The sequence below is a fragment of the Acomys minous genome, assembly GCF_964271855.1.
Source record: "Acomys minous genome assembly, chromosome: 11".
NCBI classification, from domain to species: Eukaryota; Metazoa; Chordata; class Mammalia; order Rodentia; family Muridae; genus Acomys; species Acomys minous.
The window spans coordinates 65,332,017-65,353,391 of record NC_140492.1 but is presented as its reverse complement, the minus strand read 5'-3'; the positions used below and the strand labels follow the sequence as shown (position 1 = coordinate 65,353,391).

Genomic DNA, 21,375 nt, shown 5'->3' with positions numbered 1-21,375 from the left:
GCCTTTCAAGAAATAGGAATGAAGTGTTTAAAAGGGATAATCTGTGGCGAGAGTACAAAGGTATTTTCTAACATAAAGTTCAAAAGTAGAGTGACATGCCTATGGATATAACACACACACACATTATATATATATATATATATATATATATATATATATATATATATATATATTCACTTATAATGCTTCATATATATTTTGACAAAATTCAGAAGGAAATGCCATTGGATAGCCAACAGCTACTTCAGGAGTGTAATCCTTTCTACTTAGGACTGTATGGTTCCTAGGACAAGCACAAACTATGCTTGATAGCACAGGCTCACAAAACTCATGACTTTAAAAAAAAATTGTTTATTTTTCATTTAGTCCCTTTATATCCTGATTATAGACCCCTCCCTCATCTCCTCCCAGTCAAATCCTTTCTTCCTCTTCCTCCTCCCCCGATTGCCTAGTCCTCAGAAAGGCAAGCCCTCTTCCCCTACCATCTGACCCCAGCCTCTCAAGTTTCGTCTGTACTGCCTGAATCCTCTTCCTCTGTGGCCTGGGAAGGCCACCCCACCAGGGGCAAGTGCTCAGTGAGTGGGCTGAACAGAGTTCATGTCAGAGGCAGCCCCTACCGGCCATATTATGGATCCCACATGGAGTCTGTGCTGCTATCAACTACATCTGAGCAGGGGGTCTAGGTCCTCTCCATACAAGGTACTTGGTTTGTATATCAGTCCCTGCAGGTCCCCTGGGCCCAGATTTGTTGCCTCTGTTGTTCTCATTGTGGAGCCTCTGTCCCCTTCAGGTCGTTCTACCCCCCAACTCGTCCATACAACTTATGAAATACTTGGTGGTAGAATTTAATGGGATGGTAGCAAATATGACTCAGCTCTTCATCTGACTTCAAAGAAAAGGCTATAGATTTGGGACAGTTAGCACCTAGATACAACTTGGATCTCAACTTGCTCAATACATAAAATTCTTAGGTTACAATGTCAACTTCAATTACTTGACTTGTTCAAGGAAACCACTTACAGAGGTGGTGAGATCTTAGTTATTGATTACAACAGAGTTTAAGATGTTCTGTTTCTTGGGGGAGGGGCATATGTATGTGCCTTAGGAGGGGGATCCTCTAAGCTCTCTTCAGAGGCCCCGGGCAATCTTCAGGATGGACTTCATAGAGTCACATCAGGCTTCAGAGTTTTATGAGGGTCTTGAGAACTGGATAGTCTTCTGCTCATGGCCCTTGTCCCCCAAATCCACCTGCCAGCAGAGTAACAGAAAGGAGGTTCCTATATGGAGTCTTGGGCACAGGATAAACTGGGGTTTTTGAGCCCAGAATCTTTTCAGTCAGAAACAGCCGGAAAACGCCATGACCAGATTAGATTACAATGAATCCAAAATTTACCAAGCATGGTGCAATAAAACTTGTATATATTCATGGTTTGGGCTATTTGGTAGATTTGATTCAGTCCATTTTGCTTCCAAACAAATTTGACACAACAAAGGCTTAGATAAATTATGAATTATTGGAATAAATTATTGTCCCTGGGTTGTTTTATACTATTTGTTCAGACTTTAAGCTATGCTCTAACCAAAATTGTTCTAATTTGTTAGCGAAACCCCAAGCTTTTATTAGCCTTTCAGAATTGTCTGAAAGATATTAGAATATCTCTAAGTAGAAGCATAGTTGTAGCTCTTCTAGAATAAAGCCAAAGGATCAATTCTCACTGGAGGAGTCCTTATCTATGACTTTTCTTCTGAGCATCTCTCTTCTCCTAACCCTTATGCTTAACTCTACATTAAAATATCTTTTAAAAATCCCCTCCTTGAATAAAACGTGCATTTTAGGGCCCCACAAGCTTTCTGCCTCTTGGTCTGTTGAATAGTTTTCTTCTGGGGCTTAGAACATCAGCATAAATTTATCATGCATTTCTTTGTATTTGGTAAGCAAGCACCACTGTGGCTGAACTATATTCTAAGCCCAGGAAGTATACATTTGATGCATTTGTATAAAAAACTATAGTTCAGCTGGGTGGTGATGGTGCAGGCCTTTAATCCCAGCACTCAGGAGGCAGAGGTAGGTGGATCGCTCTGAGTTAGAGGTCAGCATGGTCTACAAAGCGAGTCCAGGACAGCCAAGGCTACACAGAGAAACCCTGTCTCAAAAAACCAAACCTAAATAAATAAATACTATATTTCAGGGAGCAAGCATGGTAGCTTCTTAAAATTATTTCTTTTTCTTTTGCCCATTAAAAATTATCTAATGGAGATGCAGCTAGGATGGTTTATATCATTCAGTTATAGATTCTGATTTAATAACTGCTGAAAAAAAACCTCTGGCAAAAAACCCCTTCTATCTATAAATGAGAAGTCACATTGTTCTATATTTCCATTGTTACTTTAAATGTCTTTCCATATATAAATGGCAAATAACTTTTATCTATCATGGAGCATATAGTGATGCAATTGTGCATAATTAAATGCTTTCACTTTTCTCTTTTGAGAAACAGTAATATTTAATATCTTGGCAGCTTAATAAAGAACAAGAAAAAAATCAAGGTATAATGTCATCAATAGGAAGAACATGACTTGTGTAGATAATTCTTCCAAATTGAAAAATCCCTTCTTCTCCCCTTTCAAGGGGAAAGGGGGGACATCAAGAAAGGCTCAGAGCCTTTCTGACTCTTTCTGGGCGCTCAAGATGTCGAAGCGAGGACACGGCGGGTCCTCCGGAGCCAAGTTCCGGATTTCCCTGGGTCTTCCACTAGGAGCCGTGATCAACTGTGCCGACAACACAGGAGCGAAAAATTTGTATATCATCTCTGTGAAGGGAATCAAAGGACGGCTGAACAGGCTTCCTGCAGCTGGTGTGGGGGATATGGTGATGGCCACAGTTAAGAAGGGCAAACCAGAATTAAGGAAAAAGGTCCATCCAGCAGTGGTAATTTGACAACGAAAGTCATATCGAAGAAAAGATGGGGTGTTTCTTTATTTTGAAGATAACGCAGGGGTCATAGTAAACAATAAAGGCGAGATGAAAGGTTCTGCTATCACAGGTCCAGTTGCAAAGGAGTGTGCAGACTTGTGGCCCAGGATTGCATCCAATGCAGGCAGCATCGCATGATTCTCTGGTGTACTTGTAAAATATATTCATTAAAAAGTCTTTGCTCTAAAAAAAAAAAAGAAAAGAAAAAAAAAAAAAAGAAAGGCTCAGAAAGTAAAGCTAACAAAGTTCAGAAATAAATCAAGTTTGCCCCAGTGAGGAAGCTCCTGATACTTAGAAGACTCACAAGCCCGCTCTCTACTGTCATATAAACTGCTGGTGGGAAGAGATTCTGATTGGCCAAGCTGCCTACAAGCTACCTCCGCACTATTCCGGAAGTCCCCCCTTCATGCATCTTCCATGAGCAGTCACCCCAGTAGAGTGACATTTTCTCTATCTCAGCTGCCAATGACACCTTCAGAACCGTTTAAGTAACCCAGTAAACTCAATTCGCTCACTAAGCCAGAGTTGAATTACATCATTTCTTTGGTCAGCCATAGGTGCCTTACCTGCTGGGATGCATGGATGTTTGTTCACATCTCTGCAAGAAAAGTCACTGGCTAAATGGGGTGACATTACCACCCACTGATGGCCTTTAAGGTAGTGATGGACTAGGATGGTCACAGATGTTCTTGAAGACTCTGTGTTCCTTTGGCATAAATTATCCTGTGCTAATAGCACATGGGCAACTCTACTGGTCAAGTGTAAGTGCAGACTTAACTCTTCCCTTTTCCTTTCTTTCACCCACTGTAAGAAAACCCATACATAGATTACATGGTAATGTACAGATCTAATCTCCCTCGCTTCCTTTCACCTCTGGCTTTTTGTGCCTCAGTGTCAGGTTAGGAACAAAAAGCAGTTCATAGAATTTGGCTTCCAAGATGTGCTATGTGGGGAGGGCGGGCAGATATTGTAGTGTCAGCGCAGGAGTAGTCTAGCAACATTACCCCAGGACTGGTCTTGCTGGACCAGAAGCATTCTAAGTCACATGGGATTTTTAGAGATGGAGTAGGTCACACGGTGTCAGACACTGGAATGCCAGCTGTGAGTGAAAAGGATGTGTCATCCACCTCCTCACCTACTACCTTACACAAGGACAGACAATGTAGCCCATTCACAAGGCAGGTGAGGGCTTGCACGATTTGTACAGTTTCCTAAACAGGAGCTTCCTAACTGATCCTTATACCTCATACCTGACTTATAGGTAAGCCAGAATCTTTATTAAAAAATACATTCACTGGATCATGTCATATATGTTAAAGCATTTTAATTTTTTTCCCATTAATCTTTAGATAAGATCCTAGCCTGGCGCATCGAGTCTCCTGAAGAAACTCTTTCTCCTGTGCCATCTCCCTTCGGGCATCTCGACCCACATGAACTCTCCGCTTTCAACCCATTGACCCGGCCCTGCCCTGCCTGACTCCATTCTCCCACCACGCTCTTTCTCCTAGTCTTCAGATGAATCCCTCTTTCTCATTCTGAAGATCATCTCTCCCAGAAAGACATTCCCCCCAGGGTTGGAGCGACGGCTCAGCAGTTAAGAGCACAGGCTGCTCTTCCAGAGGATAGGGGTTCAGTTTCCAGCACCCATGTGGCAACACACAATTGTCTGTAACTATAGTTCCAGGGGGAAGTGACATCTTTTTCTGGCCTCTCTGAGTACCAGCCAAGCATGTGGTACACAGACAACACACTATTACACATAAAATAAAAATATTTTAAAGTTGTAAAAAGGCTTCTTCTAAGGTATTTGATCTGAAGTTCTCATATCATTTCCCCCATTCCGTCTCATTTCTGTCTCTCTGCAAGTTCTGAGAGGGGCCAGGCTTGGTGGCGCACGCCTTGAATCCCAGCACATGGGAGGCAGAGGCAGGTGGATGGCTGTGAGTTCAAGGCCAGCCTGGTCTACAAATCTTGTCCAGGATAGCAACGCTACACAGAGAAACCCTGTCTCAAAAAAACCAGAAAAAAAAAAACCCAGAGACTGTCATACCTGCATAATTGTATCTATTTACTTTGTTATTGTTTCTTCATGGGTTCTGACAAGACTGAACTCATGCCATAAAAATCTTCACATTGAATTCCTGTGTTCCTTTTCTAGTTTCTGGACTGCATTGTCTCCAACCTCCCCCTGCCGACCCCGCACCTTTCTGTTTTGGCCATTGACAACATATCCAGGCCATTTGTCAGAACTCTGTTTTTTTTCTTTCTTTCTTTCTTTCTTTCTTTCTTTCTTTCTTTCTTTCTTTCTCACAGAGTGGGTAGATGAGCTTACTATTCACAGCTCCTAGAAGGCTTGTTTTTTTTTTTTTTTTTTTTTGCTGCTGCTCTATCTTCCAAATCCAACCTGAAATGTCCCAAAAAGCTGGTTCTGGGCAGATCATTTTCCACCTCCATGCACATATACTAAGGCAGCTTGGACATAGGCACGTCCGACCTTCAAAGAGATAACAGACAGACAGCTCCTGATAGCTGCCATGGTGTGTACCTGCATCTGAACCCGGTGTTGTAGGAATCGGCCTGGGACTCACAGACAGGCCTTCCTGTCATCCCTAGTAAGTTCAAACCCAATGTGGCAATCAGCAAGAGGCATGGATGGCCCCTCTAGCCCTGAGATGGCTCAAGATCAAATAAGGTCGGTTTATAACTACTTACAAAGAGCCAAAAATTGAATGCTATTTCAATCCCCCATCTCGGCTAATGTAATTTCTAATGTTGTTTTTATGTTAGAATAATATAATTTTTACTTTTTAAAAAATTTTGGTTTGGGTTGTTTTTTTGTTTTGTTTTGTTTTGTTTTTGTTTGTTTGTTTTTTGCTCTGGTACTTTTTGGGTAACAGTCTCATGTAGCTCAGTCTAGCTTGAAACTCACTGTGTGTCTGAAGATCACCTTGAGTGTCTGGTCCTCCTGCCTCTGCCTCTTGAGCACTTGAGCACTTTCATGGCATATAGGAGACCAAACCCAGGGCTGCACATATGCTAAGTAGGCCCCTTCTACACAGAACTACAGCCTCTTCCCATAAATAAGCTTTGATTCCTATCCTGTCTCATAGTTTAGAATATGATACCCCGCCACAGAGTCGCCTTGCTTTGTTCATGACAAAGAAAACACTCGTTCCTTTGAATCTTCCCAAAAATAAGTCAATACAAACGTAAACCCCAAGCTAACACCCTTCTAACATCTTCCACTTGAGCTACTCCATGGATCCTCATGGTTAAATCCTTACTCCCTAAAGCACATAATCAATCCAAACTCTTGGAGGGCAGGGGTAGATCAGTGGCAGTGCATTTGCCTGGCACACTCAAGGCCACGAGTTCAAACCCCAGTACTGATAAATAGATAAATATTAAAAGATAAAGTAACCAAAGTGGCTGCATACATAGTTGGTCATCTTAAGTGGAATGGTATAGACAAACATTCTCTATCTACATCATTTGAACTCAGGTGAATAGCGGGCAAGGGTGCCTGGTGAATTTGTGTGGGTAGCGGATGCATGGACAACTACCCATGCAGTTCCCAAGCTCTTGTCCTGCTAGAATCAGTGGGTGTACTATTTTTGCCTTTTGGTTGCCTGGCCCTGCAGCATGGCCATTCTTTGGAAGAACTGACACAAATGCTGGTGGTGCACATACTCATCCCTAGGTTCACTCAGGGCTTCACAATCAACCTTCCAGTGTTACCACAAACTCTTTAACCAAAACACTCTTTTTTTTTCCTCTGGTATATATGACTTGGGCTTACTCTCTCTATGTGTCAAGGTTTCTGTCTTGATTATTTCAGTAGGTTTGCCTTCAGCTCCGTGCTGTCTCTTTTGCCACAAAGCACCTGAATTCTATTGTCACCCGGCATTTGATCCAGAACTCAATAAATAGTCGTGGAACCTGTTGTCTTCAGAGTTCAAAACTGATTCTAGGTTCTGTTTCCTTAATGATGACCAGTAGAGCAGGACACAAGATTATTTCTTTTCCTTCCCCTTCAGAAGGCACATTCTGCCAAAGTCTTAACTCATAAATTCCTACATGTTTCCTTAAAGTCTCCGGTTCTGAGTCGTCCTAGGGCTTATCCTCTATCCCAGTGGTTCTTAAGCCCTTTGGGAGTCTACCAACCCTTTCACAGAAGTTGCCTAAGACCATTGGAAAACACAGATATTGACATTATGATTCATAACAGTAGCAAAATTTACAGTTATGAAGTAGTAATAAAATAATGTGATGGTTGGGGGTCACCACAATATGAGGAACTCTATTAAAGGGTCACAGCATTAGGAATATTGAGAACTACTGTTCTATCCTTTTAAGAATGTGAACCTATAGCTGTGTTATTGAACATTCCTGCATAAAAACCATCTATTGTTTGTCCTGCCTGATCAGCATGCTATTGCTGTAAGGTAACATCAGTGCACACTGTGTGATATCTCCTGGATTGAGCAAGCAACCCAGATAGTTTCTGTGTACAATATAACAAAGAACAGATGAGTTCCTTTAACCCTGAGGTAAAACTATAAATAAATTTTGTTACACATCACACGTGAATGTGAATTACTTCTGATACACCTCTATTATCAGATTAAACTAAAATGCATTCCTCAAGTCAATGGCTACATAAACCTGAAAACTTGTCTGTCTTCTTTGTCAAACAAAAAAACAAGCAAAAAAAAAAAAACCCAAAAAACAAAAACAACAACAACAAACTTCCTCACAGAAGTTGTACACAGGTATTATTAATTGTTTAATTGAGATTATAAAACCCTATATAAGGTCTCTGAGATCCAGCTGAATTATTTCAGGGCCATATTGAGACATCCAACAGAGACACGGCAAGCGTAGTTTCCTTGTACCTCATACACCTTCTTCAGCCATCATCAAGGAGGAACTAATACCTACCATATTTAAAATATTGTATTGCTTTTCAATTTCAACTCTGGGTGAATGAGGATATGGCAAAGGAAGAAGTTTCTGTGTGGCCTTTTCCAGTCTGAAAGCTCTTACTTTGCAAGCCAAGATCCCAGTGTGGGCATCACACTGTTACTTCTATTATTCCAAAAGAATACTCAGAAACTAGAAAAAGATGACAACTGGGTGGGTCTCTAGATACAGTGAACTAGTTAGACTTTAACAAACATTCTGTTTATTGTGTAACCATGTGACTCCAACAGAAGTCCATTGTCACCTCAGAGCCTCTGTATTCAGTGCCATCCCTCAAGTAAATGCTATAAGCAATCAGAACTACATAATTTGCATGGTCCAGTACAAGCTAAAATGTGAAGCTTCTTGTTTAGGGGCTTTGCTTTAAGTATTTTAAGACATTGACCATGGAGCCATAAATATATAAGAAGCCTTTCAAGAGTAGAGCCTAGTGCCTGTCCCTGCACAGCCTCACCTATAGATTTCCTTGGAGAAGTCTAGACCAGACATTTGTAGAACATTAAGGCATGCCCGAATGGAGGCCTCCAGCCTGCAAGCTGTAAGTTTAATTAAAGAGGATTTGGGGAAATTTTATTGTAATTTGATTTTACTGTTCTCAAGTGTGAGCTTTGTGAATGAATATTGTTTTGCAGTGTCGGGTTAAAAATGCCTGCTGTATTTTTCTTCTTTCTTTCTTTCTTTCTTTCTTTCTTTCTTTCTTTCTTCCTGAAAGAGCAAGATAGCACTTTCACCAATGAATTATGGATCTAAAAATGGACTAAGGCTAAGAATCGAATTTGGGAATGGTGTGTTTGTACTTACTCAACAATTCTCAGCCTCGCAGAGTCCACTTTCTTTTGTCTGGCTTTATGTGTTAAGTTGTACTCTCTATTGATAGCCATTCATCATATCCTTCAGAATGTCTTGCCTTGGCTGGATATTTCTAGAACTCCTTGTGGGTCAAGTGCGTTGGCTGCACCTCCAACTTTTCTTGCTTGTCATTATTAGAGTTATAGCTTTCTGATATTTGGCAGGTAACAACCACCACTTGATTCCTCCTGTGTCTCCATCATGTCTCCTATTATTAGGCCTGAGCTAAAGAGAAGATGTAACATTGAAAATCTTAGTGATATTGCACCCCTACCTTCCATATTCCTGATAGCTTTGATGATCTACCTTTTGACATCTCCCCTACTCCTACTGTATTTCTTATCCTCACAGTTGAATTTTAGAATGTTCAATTCCTCTAGGTTTTTATTCTCTCTCTCTCTCTCTCTCTCTCTCTCTCTCTCTCTCTCTCTCTCTCTCTCTCTTTTCTAGGGAAACTCATGCAGAACATCTTTACTCATCATTGGTTATCATCTCCTTTAGATTTATAAGAGCTACCCAAACATTAGGCTTGCTCGCCCTTGGCAGTGAAAATGCATCCAGGTCAGTGAACTCTTATGCCTTATTTTTCAGCCCTGTCAGTGAAGTACCCTCTTCAGTATGAGACTTTTGGGGATGTCCTTATCTTCAGCTGGTGCATGCTACTAAACTCTGGCAACTCCTTTGTTTGCTGTGCTTCCATTTACTATGACTAAAATCTCTCTATTTGTTGTTGTTGTTGTTGTTGTTATTCTTTTGGATTTTAACCTTAGGTAAGAGGCTGGGACCCAAAAAAGGAAACAAAGGCACTCCTTGTGTGGGGTACCATTGCTTTATGTACAGATAGTCCTACATACCTTCAGCACAGGACATTTTAGTTCCTACAAGGGAAGGGCAGTCCACCTTTAACACTCTCTGAGAGTTAGGGCTTATCATTAGAATCTACTCAAGGTCCCTTCCTTTAGTTCAGAATAACAGGTGTTTCCAGCCACTCTGCACTGAGCTCAAATGTTTCTCAGACTCAGTGACTTTAGCCACTAGGTTCTCAGCCTGCAGCTTTGTTTTGTTTGGTTTGGTGAAGAGGCTCTTGAGTCTCCATAAGCGATGAAGAGCCCATTTGTCTCTTATACTCAACATTTAATTGCATGCTAGGAACACTCAGTTTCTCAATGTATCTCTAGGGTGTTGCCACAGCTTAGTAATAACCACACAACCCTTCTTTTTTCTCTCTGTCTAGAAAAAACTTGAACTTAGCACTCATGAGAATCTACCTCTCCAACAGATGCCTTCCCAGGCCGATGTCACTGAAATATATACTAACTATGCTTCTCTCTTCAACTAGTACTGTAACTATTCTACATAACTCAAGAAACTCCTACATTTTTTATTTCTAGACAGGGTCTTACCATGTAGTCCTTGGTAAAACTATGTAAAGATCTGGACAGCCAGAGTGGTTTTTGTTTGTTGTTTGTTTGTTTTTATGCAGGGTGGCGAGTGGTGGTGATGGTGGTGGTGGTGGTATGCTTGGACACAAGCTCATGGCCTTAGACTACTACAACCTCAGGGTTGTTGACACAAAAATTAGAAAGCTTATTGTTTGGATTGAACACCAGAAAATCAGACACTATCAGTCTGAAGACAGAGGTAGCATGAGAAATATCCACAGTAGTGACTGGCCCAAGTTCTTCTAAACTCCGAGACCTTAACTGTCTTTTCACGATTCTGGATGAACAATAAACAATGGCCTGGCTTCTTGTTTTGGTTGTTAGGCTTGAGTATGGAGATGATGCTGAAAAGATACAAGGGGGTAATATCTGATAACAGGAAAAGTACTGAAAATGCAGCGGAAAGGGTGCAGCCATTGATCAACCTGGACATAAATAATCCGGGTTTTAAGGCTGGCGTAATGCCTCTGACTAATTTCCTTTGGATTTAGAGTCAGTGTCATGATGCCTATTCAGTAATGTTAAGGCAATTCAGAGTTTGGTTCAGAGTGTCTAACATAGGACACAATTGCTAAATCAAATCGAACAAAAGATGGCTTACCTGTTGCTTTAGACAAACATATTCCTGCCTTTGACACGAGGATGCAACTCTTAATGAAGCTATTGAGATTCTGTGGCTCCTGCATACAGAAGAGATCAGAGATCACAGACAAGAACTATTGAATCTGTAGTAGTCATCAGGCAATTATTGCTGATCCAAAGACAGACCACAAACTGGGGGAGGGTGGAGGATGGGTTCATCAGGATTTCAACTTCTCACCTGCTTAGTACGACGGGAGCAGTGTATACAGGGATGTGTTTGGAAATCAGATGTTAGATTTTTAAGGGAGAAGACCAAGGAGATTGGCCATCCTGTAAATAAGATCCAATCAGGGGTCATTGCATAGGCTATCCCTGTAAGGATGCGTTGAGAGTCATTTCCATCCCACAGAAGTGTATTACCAGTCCACCCACCTCTGCGTATTTAAACAGTGTGAACAAGCCAATGTCAAAACAAGCAGAGCTTACATTCTTGACTCTCAGCCCAAATGTGGGTGTTCACTATGAGCTCATGCCTTCATCTGGAGGCTGGGATCTGTGGGGCTCAGGGTATCGTAGACTCCCAGGAACAGAAAAAGAAGCCGAAGAACACGTGCTAGCACCACTTGTTAAGACTCTAAGATGCAAAGTGCATGTGGAAGCTTTCTGAATCTTGCCAGGGGATGTGGAAGTCTGTATGTGATGTCAGGGAGACAGCTGCACCTGAGTTCAAAGTCTGGCTCCATTACTATGCGGAAAAACATAGTAATTAGTACACATGCGCGCGCACACGCACACACACACACACACACACACACACACACACACACACACACACCAGCTTTTATTTCCCACTTCAAATGTAAAAAGGTATCACCAGTGATTTTTAGAATTTACACAAATAGGCAATGGGCATGGAGTATTTAGTAAAAGGCATTGTGTTTTATTTACCTCTATTTTGCCAAAGCCCTTTGTACTATCGGGAATTCCATGGACATCTAATTAATGTTTTCCTGAGTGGATGGTCTCCATCCTGGGTCAGGATTACTGATTAGAGGATATGATTTTGAGATGGAGTCCTAGACTGAGTCCTGGTTTTCTCATGTAAAAAGGAGGTGATGCTCCTGCATTCTCGGCATCATCTTCACTGAAAAGCCAGAAGGCTGAAATGAGGTAATATCCCCAAGGGTGGCCCGGTAAAGTCTGAACTACCATAGAAAGTTTAGTTATTTTGAAATTACATTGCTTGCTGGATTTTTTTCCTCTTTCAGTTACTTATCCCTAAATTCACTTAAACTCTGAGTATAGTTAATTTTAAAAAATAGAAAATCATAACTGGTGCATGTCCTTTTTTTGATGGTTCTACTCTATTGGTACATGTTGTTTTTTCAGGACTCCATAAGGTCATAGGCCTTGGGATGTGCAGATTTTAGCCCATGGCTACCTTTCTTCTGGGAAGAAGTTGTGGCCTTTATGATTTCACCAGAAACAATTTTTAGTTCTGAAGCAACAAAGTAGAAAAGGACGTCAATCTGGAATGAGGACCCATCACAATGGTCTCTGGGTTTCAGAAGGACAGTTAAGACTTCTTTCCCTTCCTACCAACACCTGAGCTTGATAGGTGCTAGCAAACATCTTCTTATCTCATCAGCACCGATCAGGTACCATTTGTCCCACACCAAAATGCTACCATTGACTCAGGGGGCTGTGCCATATCTATTCCTTCTTATATTCACTAGCTTTTTAAATGATTTACTTATTTTGATTGTGTGTGCATTGGTGTTTTGCCTGCAGGGATGTGTGTATGAGGGTGTTGCATCCTCTAGAACTGAGAATTGGAGTTACAGACAGATGTGAGCCGTCATATGGCTGCTGGTAATTGAACCCTGGTCCTCTGGAAGAGAAGCCAAGTGCTCTTTATTGGGATGAAACATTGTGAGGGAGACATAACACAAATGCAGGGGCAAGAAAAGGGAGCAATACAAAATGTTGATAGTTTGTTTACGTGTATGTCAATGGGTCATGGTGTATTAAGGTATTCCATTCCATTGCTTTGTCTATAACACTTAAAGTACAGAAAGGGAAAGAAAGCCATTCTCAAGTGCTCTGAGAGGCACTTCGCCACAGGGGTTGGCTCTTATTGATCTGGCTGCATTAATAGCTTCCAGCGCACGGGTGCATACATAAAAGAGACTGTCTAGAAGCGTTTGTGTTGATTGTATGAATTGGTTGTTAAATAAATCAACACTCTATCCAAGGGAATCACACCAAAATCCTGTTAAAATTCAGGGCACATCATGACAGCATCCATGGTCAGTGATCTACAGTGAGCAAACTGACAACATTTTTAGACTCAGAAACTAGGAACTTAAGCTCCTTGAACAATAGGAATGATCACTTTAAAAATCTTTCCAACAGATTCTCTGTGCGTGTACTTGTACCTGTGTATTATGTGTGTGCAGATGTATGTGGAGGCTCAGACCTGTCTTCTCCCCTTCTCCCCTTTTAAGACTGACTCTCTGGCCTGGAGCTCACCCAGTAGGTTGGGAATGGCAGACATTGATCCCCACTGATCACTTCATCTCCAGCTCCTGAGTACTGGGGTTTCAAATGCCTACCTCCATTGTTCATCTTTTGGCCTGGGTTCTGAGGTTCAAACTCAGGCCTACATAACTGCTAAGCAAACACTTTACTTCCTGAGTGAGACATGTCCCTAGCCAGCAATCAAGCTTTTATGACCAGAATATGCCTAGAATAATCTATTACCTGATAGAAAATTTCATTAAAAAAAAAAACCTACTTAGAGAATCACAAATTCGTGACTTCAAGACACGCATAGATGCTCACATGGCATATTTCTGAAGAAATGCACTCTGATTTTCTTTTATCCCTCATACCTTTGACATTGATGCTGACTACTGATTTTGTCATTTACCTACATTTATTTTTAATTTTTAATATTCAGTACACAAAATTGTACACATGGCTTACTGCCTTAATCATTTTTACACATACAGTTCAGTAGAGCTAAATAGAGCCAGGCTGTCCTGGAACTGATGTGAAGATTTTCACCTTGCAAAACTGAAACTCTGTACCTGTTAAACAGCCACTTCGAATCCAGCCCTCTGCTCAGACTCTGGTGACACCACAAGTGTATTTTGTAATGTATAAGCATTTTATAAGCTCAATTTTGGAAGAAAATGACTTTATATAGCCTCTATATACAGATATACCGAGCATCAAAATTGAAATTTCAGAAGTTAAAAGCCGTAGAGTTTTTGCACTTCTAGAGTTGGAAAGAATTTTTCCTAGGCTTTTTTTTTTTTATTGTGCTAACTTGAACCTTGACAGACAGCCTTACTGTTTGTGGTACCACACAGGCTTGTGTGTCTATGGTCATCAAAATTAAGATAATCTCTATTTTACATAGTCTTCTCAAAACAACTATAATCATGTATAGCATATATATCACTGAATATTATGTAATATATTCATATATTTTATATATTGAATATATAGGTATACAGAATACATTTATATGATGATAAAAAAAATCGATGGAGTAAACTTCGAACCCCTAGCCAGATCTAGCCAATGGACAGGACATTCTACACAGATGAGTGGAGTCTGACTTTCACACGTACTCTGGTGCCCCATATTTGACCACACCCCCTGGATGGGGAGGCCTGCTGGCACTCAGAGGAAGGATAGCAGGTTACCAAGAAGAGACTTGATATCCTATGAGCATATACAGAGGGAGGAGGTTCCCCTCAGTCACAGTCATAGGGGAGGGGAATAAGGGGAAAATGGGAGGGAGGGAGGAATAGGAGGATACGAGGGATGGGATAACAATTGAGATGTAATATGAATAAATAAATAAAATATATTTTAAAAAATAATTTGAGTTTTAAGCAAATATTTGTCACTGATTTTCCTGTACCATTTTGCATTCCTGCTAAAGGAGCCAGATATTTCTCCAGCAGTTCCTAATGGAATCCAGTGGTGGCCTCCAGCCTGAGCTTTCAGAGGCTCAAGAGAGCAGAAACCAACACCTGAGCAGGAGGCACGCGCTCAGCAGCCATCCTGAGCAGGAGTCACATGCTCAGCAGCCATCCTGAGCAGGAGGCACGCGTTCAGCAGCCATGCAGGCATCAGGAGGAGCTTCAGTAGCTCACTCACAAGCACAACTGAAAACCGCTTGAATGGAGTTTTACAACCTCAACTTAAAACATACTCTCTTCAAAAGACTTGTCTTTGGCGGACTCTTCAAAAAAAAGTCCCTCTTCTACCTCCTCTCAAGACTGTGTAGGGCACAAGGCGATGAAAGGGAAATGGGGTAGAAAGGGACAACCATGTATAAAGACTAGAATGTAAATACTTCACAAGCATGTGTCTCATAGAGGCGTGAGGTATTATAAACAAACTGAAGAAAAATTTCCTGAGGTCTTTGAAGGTACTGTGAGAGTTTCAAAATGATCAACTTCTCCGAGCTCTAAATCGGGGAAACTCCACTGGTGTGATTTTTAGAAGCCACACGATTCTGGATTCGCCATATTGAGCTTCGCTTTCATGCCGTTTCTGCCAAAAAGTGAGTAACTGAATCTACTCAGGAGAAAATATCCACCAAAAACTAAACTAAGCAACTGGCCTGTCATCTTTCCAAATAACCGTGTCATGAAACAGCTGAAGGACCTGTTCCCAGTGAGAAAAGACTAAACAGGCAAGGCATGAATCAGGATTTTCTGTTACTATACAGGCGTGCCTGGTACAACAGGCAACTTGAAATGGACAGAGAGTAGATATCTTATGGATGCGCATTTTGTGGTTTCTACGGTTGAACCGTGATTACGCAAAAGATGTCTTCATTTAGGAAGCACACACTGAAACATGTAGAGGAAAAGGCACATCTTGTCTTGCATCTAACAGATGCTCCCGGAAAAACAAATCTGGCCAGTACCAAATAAGGACTTCCTGTGTTTCCTTATTTATCTCCCCCTCACATGGGCTTGGAGTGAAGGACGGACGGGTGGGAGTGAGGCGCATGCCCCACGCAGCTGTTCGCGTATGTCTGGAAAAGAAGCCCACCCACATTGCTTTTGGACACTGGGTGTGACTTCGAGGGTATCAGGTTCGTCTGTTAGGGAGCCTGCCAACCTCTTCCCTGCCTGATTGGCTTCTGTGTTTTCTTGTATGCCTCCTGAATCAAAACTTCCCATTCATTGGGACGCCCTCCCCCACCCCAAGCCTTTTCTCTCTGCTGAATAGACTCTAGTCACTAGTTTAGCTATAAATATTTCTATTTGATGGATTGCAGGGCCTGCAAGAAGCTCAAGGTCAAATCAAAATACCAGTACTGAGTCTCCAAGGCACGTGCTTCTTAGTGAGTGGACACTTGACCAGCATCAGTGCACATGAATCCTGGTTCTATCTATACTACCTAGAGGTCAGACCATAGCAGGTATAAGAAACATGGAGCCTAAAGGTGGTAGAGTTAGTAAGACCCTCTTCCCAAGGCATGCTTTGCTTTCTTCTTGGTGAACAGAAGTTGTGGTTGAACTGAGGTTAGATGCTGAAAAATGTATTCTAGAAGGATCTTTTTTGGCTGACGTGGTATAGGCTGTATTGAGCTCAAGAAGACAGGAGCTTAAGGTCCAATCTCTCTGAATTCAGCCTCTCTGATAAGCAGTAGCTACGGTCACGAACTGCCATGGCTGGGGGAACATACAGGGCTGTCTGCTCTAAGCTGCTCATGCTAGCATCTGTTTTCCATCACCCTGCCCTTACTGTTCTCTCCTCAAGGGACAGAACTCTTTTCCTTCTCTCGATGAGACTCACAACAAAGGCAGAAAGGTTTGGGAGCGAGAAGAACCTGAGCCGTGGTGGCAGAGATGTGGGGTTGCCTGTTCACGTCTCGGTGAGTTGGGAACCCGAGGTGTGACAGGCAATGCAACTGGGTTGTAGATCTTAAAGCCAATGGTCCAAAGAATCATTCCTTCACCTAGGCCCCACCTCCTAGAGGTCCTAAAGCCTCTCAGAATGTATGTGTGAAGACACGATCCTGCAAGGGGGATTTGATACTCAAACCATAGCAGGTGAGTGTAGTGGTTTAGGACATGAACGATAAAGTCACTTCCTTTTACCTACGGGAAAAGGGCGTCATTTGGGTTTTTGAAGTTAAACAGATGAGGTTTGACGACACCTCTGGTGAAAAACAAAATATGATCAGAAGGAGAATAATGTTAAATTTTATAGCCTGGACTAGGACGTGCACAAATGAAAGCAATTGTGAGATAAACGTCATAGGCGTAAGTGAGAATTGTGTTCTGGATACGTGAGTCAGCCTGGACACATTCTAGGATGCTAGACACGGAGGAGGAAGACATAGTTCTTCCTGGGACTTTATGTTGAGAGGACCACAACCTGAACATTGCTGTTCCCATGGTGTCTCTATTCCTGCTTCTTACAAATCAAGGATGCTCACAGTGTCTTTCAAGTATGTAGGTTGGGAAGACCATCACCTCCTCCTCCTGTTACATGCCCATATAAGTTATTCTACTGACCTCTCTGACTAAAAGATCTCACACTCAGAAAAGTTTCTAACTGTGTCTCAAGGAAACAATTTACACATTTGGTTAGTAACATGAGTGTCTGGGGGAGTGACGAAATCCAGATATGAAGCAAGTATAGTAATTTTTTCCCAGATTGTGGCTGTCTGCTTGCTGGAATGGATTGGTGACCCTGGGGACTTTGCTTTTATCCTCTAAATAAAGGTAACTCTGTTTATTTTCATTAAGCAGTAGGGATCGATATCCTTCATAATTATTTCTATAAAATTATTTTTATAACAACTGTTGATGCAAAGCCGTCTCTTTTATAGTAATTTAAGCACAAACCTAGTAAATGAAAGTGTTCACAAAGAGTGCTTAAAAATTGATTGTGTGGAAGTCTATGACTTTGAACAGTGACACAAACTACTTTGACAAGTTCTTTCTTCCTCTTGGTGAGCACTTAAGTGTAAACACCAGAGGAGGAGTGAATCTAGACCTTGCCACTTCATATCTGATCCTAGGGTCAGCCACCCTGGCATAGCCACCCCGGGGTTAGAAATGTAATCTCAAGCCCGACCCAGGAATTAAAGAACCAGATTCCGCAACAGACAAGAATGCCAAATGACTCATAGGTATATTAATATTTAAGAAACTCTACATTTGAAACCAGGGTCCTCCTCTTTCTTGCTTTTCATGACTCAGGATAGAACCCAGGGCCTTTTTCACAGCACACAAGTACTTTGCCACTGAACTATATCCTCATTTTGTATTTTGGGGCACAGCTTCGGCTCTCTTTGGCCTTTGACGGCTTGTTCTACAACTAGGAGCTGACAGGTCCTGCATGATGGAGCTCCCTCATGGCCATAGCCATAGGAGACTGATTATTTTCAACTTAAGAACTTTGCAATTAGGTCATCTGCATTTCCTGAGAGGAAGAAAGGCAAACACTTCTATTCCGATGAGCAAATCTATAATTAATTAGTGAAATGATCTTCGCTTCAAGTTTCACGTTTTTTTTTTTTTAAAGCAAGCTGTCTGATTTGGCTGGTGCTCAGGCCAGCATGTGTGTGAGTTTCACAATTCACAGATGTTAGATACTCCCAGTCTGAGTAAAGGAAGAGAATGTCAAGTTTTAAATAGCGTCTCCCTGGCTGGGGCAACAAATAAAACATCTTTACGAACACATTTCGAACCAGAATTTTCTTACAGGAAAATGTCAGATTTCTCTTTAGCTTGTCTCACAACTTTGACATTTTCTCATGTCGGGAGTTTGCAGGTGTCTGTGACCGTGGCATGAATGGAAACATGTTCTTGCCATGTCAGTGGCACTTGGGCACACAGCTTTTATGTCCCTGCTGGACTCTATTCTAATTTAGCATCTGAATCATGTTTCATTCAATTTCTAAATCCACAGAACTAGGATAGGATTACAGCGTACATTCAGAAAGGAAACAAATTAATTATCATGGAGACTTTGATTAATTCTTGACTGCATAAGTAATGTTAGAATTTATAGTAAAGGAAGTCAAAAGAGTCTAAAAGCAGCAAAAATGGGACATAAGAGAATGAGATAGAAAGATAGAGTTTGAAATAAATTTACTTTTTTCCCCATTGACAGGCAATGTGAAATACTTCTAAATAAATACCTAAGTAATAGATAATTAGAAAACACTGTAAAACAAAGTATCAGTTTCTATTTTAATAACATGTTTAAAACCCTATTACTTTTATCTGTATGGATTAAGTACATCAGTACAGGCTATTTTCTCTTATTTGGAGAAGAAACAATTTCTAAGGACATAGGCATGATCACACACACACACACACACACACACACACACACACACACACACACAGTCTTTCTCTCTTGCTGAAACGAAGAGAGAGTTCTAGGTTAAATATAATCAAGGAATTTCCCAGTCTTTGCTATTTGAGATTGTGACCACAACAGGCGGTTGGCTGAAAGGAAGGCTGAAGGGGGGCAGGGAAGAAGACAGAAAAAAAAAAAAAAAGTTTCCTAAGCGTCTCTGCAAAACGTTCTAGCCCCAGCAGCAGTAACAGAGCTCTCAAATCAAATCAGGATCCAGATCCAGGAGACGTTACTCAGCTGGAGCAACAGGGACATTTATTAGTTCGGTGACAAAAGTCCTGGCTTCTGTGATTAACCTCTGAAGCCATTCATGGCAGCGCCCAATCACGAGCAAGATCAGCAGTTCAGAGATGCCTACAAATTGCCAGCCAGTGTGTCTGCTCGACGTCAAGGGCTCTAAAACCGTGGCAGGGAGGAAGAATAGCTTTACAGAGGATGCCCAGCTGGTAAGAATCAACTGTTTATGATGCTCTGGTCACTTGAAGATTATCATTGGCTGAAAGGAAGAAACGCCCCGCCCCCTTGCAAATCTGTGTGAAGGGAGGGGAAGTGTCTAAACTTCTATGTGTGATGGCATTTGACCCTATTGCTTTCAGCCTTCTGGCTACATACCTAGATATTCTCAGGTGTATATGTATATTTTATAGACTTGCTCCCCATCTGTTGGTATCAAAGAGAGTTGAAGGAAATGAATTTTGAAACTTCACGGTGTGCTACCCTACAGTACTGCCCCGACCCTTACATCCAGCGGTGAGTTTATATATTTATGACGTGACTTCTGTCAAAACTGACCTGGTGTGCCTGTGTATTCAGAGTGTTTCTGCTGTGTCCTAAAGAACCCCTCCTTTTTTAATGAGCACAATGGTACTACTTTTGACTTTGTATGGATTTAAAGTGGTCTGTGGGCATCTTTTCTACTGGTATCTTATACTTGATTTCTTGAGTTACTAAGGGATGAAGTTTGAAGGCATTCATTTTTTTAAAGGAGAGAGAGAGAGAGAGAGAGAGAGAGAGAGAGAGAGAGAGAGAGAGAGACTATGTAGCATGGTTGGAAGGCGAGGATCTGAGAGATGGTAGAGGAGAGAGATGAGTGTTCCATTCTCAGATTATTTTAAAAAGTGTCACGCCATTTTGAGATGTTTCAAATATTAAAATGTATTAGTTGCCATGCTCAGTCCCCACCCACCCACCCAAGAAAAAGACATTTCATTGGGCAGGGATAAAATAATCTATTGGGCAATCTGCAAGTCAAAATTAACACTGGAAATTTTGATTTATATCTTAAAAATAGATAGCCATTGTTATATGACACAGATTGTGGCTTGTCATTTTAGCTCTAAAGAATATTTTATTTTTGATTTGTTTCAAAACAAACATCATCTTTTGACAACTACGACTTCTAAAACCTGTGATTAGATTGGCTTGTATTTGTGTTTGTAGAAAAATATTTACCTAGCGTTGATAAGGAATATTAGTGAGAGTTCACCATAGTGTGCCCGTGTCAGGGGAGGGGGGCGGATAGACTGTTTCAAATTAGAGTTTGCTATTTTTAAACGAGTAAATGAAATCTGAAGAGTGTTTCCCGTGTAGAGTTATGGGAGACATTCACGCGGTACAAAGCAGTGTGATGTTGTTAATTTAATGGCATGAGATTTGAGGTTGGAATTTGGTGCTTTGTAAGACTAATGAGAGAGGTCCTGAGTGTTGAAAACAGCAGGGCTGGAAAGGGGTTAAACTGACACTTGCCACCTGTGCCTGCCTGCTGGAGCCTCACACCAGAATCTGAGTCCCTAGTGCGCTCCCTGGGCAGGACTCTCTTGTTACCATAGCCTTGCCTCGGATTGTGAAAGACTAGTCTGTTTATCAGTGTAAATTGCTCTCGTGTCAGGCTGACTCTTCCCGTGAAGTCGGGAAAGCAGAAGAGGAAAGAAAAAACGGAATGGGAAATATAGAAAGAAAAGAGAGACTGCAAACTCAAAAGAGACGGAGAGAGACAGTGAGATTGTTGCTATCTTCCTGATTAAAACGGGAAATGTGAATAGTCGCTTGATCCCTCCCTTGCTGTCTGTACAAGCAATGGCATTAGCAAAATCAAATGGACCTAGAATCATCTTCCTGAAGGACCTAAAA

General features: G+C 41.4%; 1 long non-coding RNA gene and 2 pseudogenes across 3 annotated transcripts in view; all 3 read left to right on the top strand.

The window, feature by feature from the left end:
* Nucleotides 1-2,669: 2,669 nt before the first annotated feature.
* Nucleotides 2,670-3,151, top strand: LOC311608471 (large ribosomal subunit protein uL14-like; annotated as a pseudogene). Its single transcript has one exon. The product of its transcript is annotated as a large ribosomal subunit protein uL14-like (transcript).
* Nucleotides 3,152-10,341: 7,190 nt separating this feature from the next.
* LOC311608046 (RNA transcription, translation and transport factor protein-like) lies at nt 10,342-11,076 on the top strand (annotated as a pseudogene). Its single transcript has one exon. The product of its transcript is annotated as an RNA transcription, translation and transport factor protein-like (transcript).
* Nucleotides 11,077-19,836: 8,760 nt separating this feature from the next.
* The window catches only part of LOC311609436, a 69,779-nt gene continuing 68,240 nt past the window's right edge, over nt 19,837-21,375 (top strand). Inside the window, exon 1 of the long non-coding RNA XR_014783389.1 lies at nt 19,837-19,995. This is a non-coding gene — a long non-coding RNA (uncharacterized lncRNA). The remainder of the gene's footprint in view (nt 19,996-21,375) is intronic.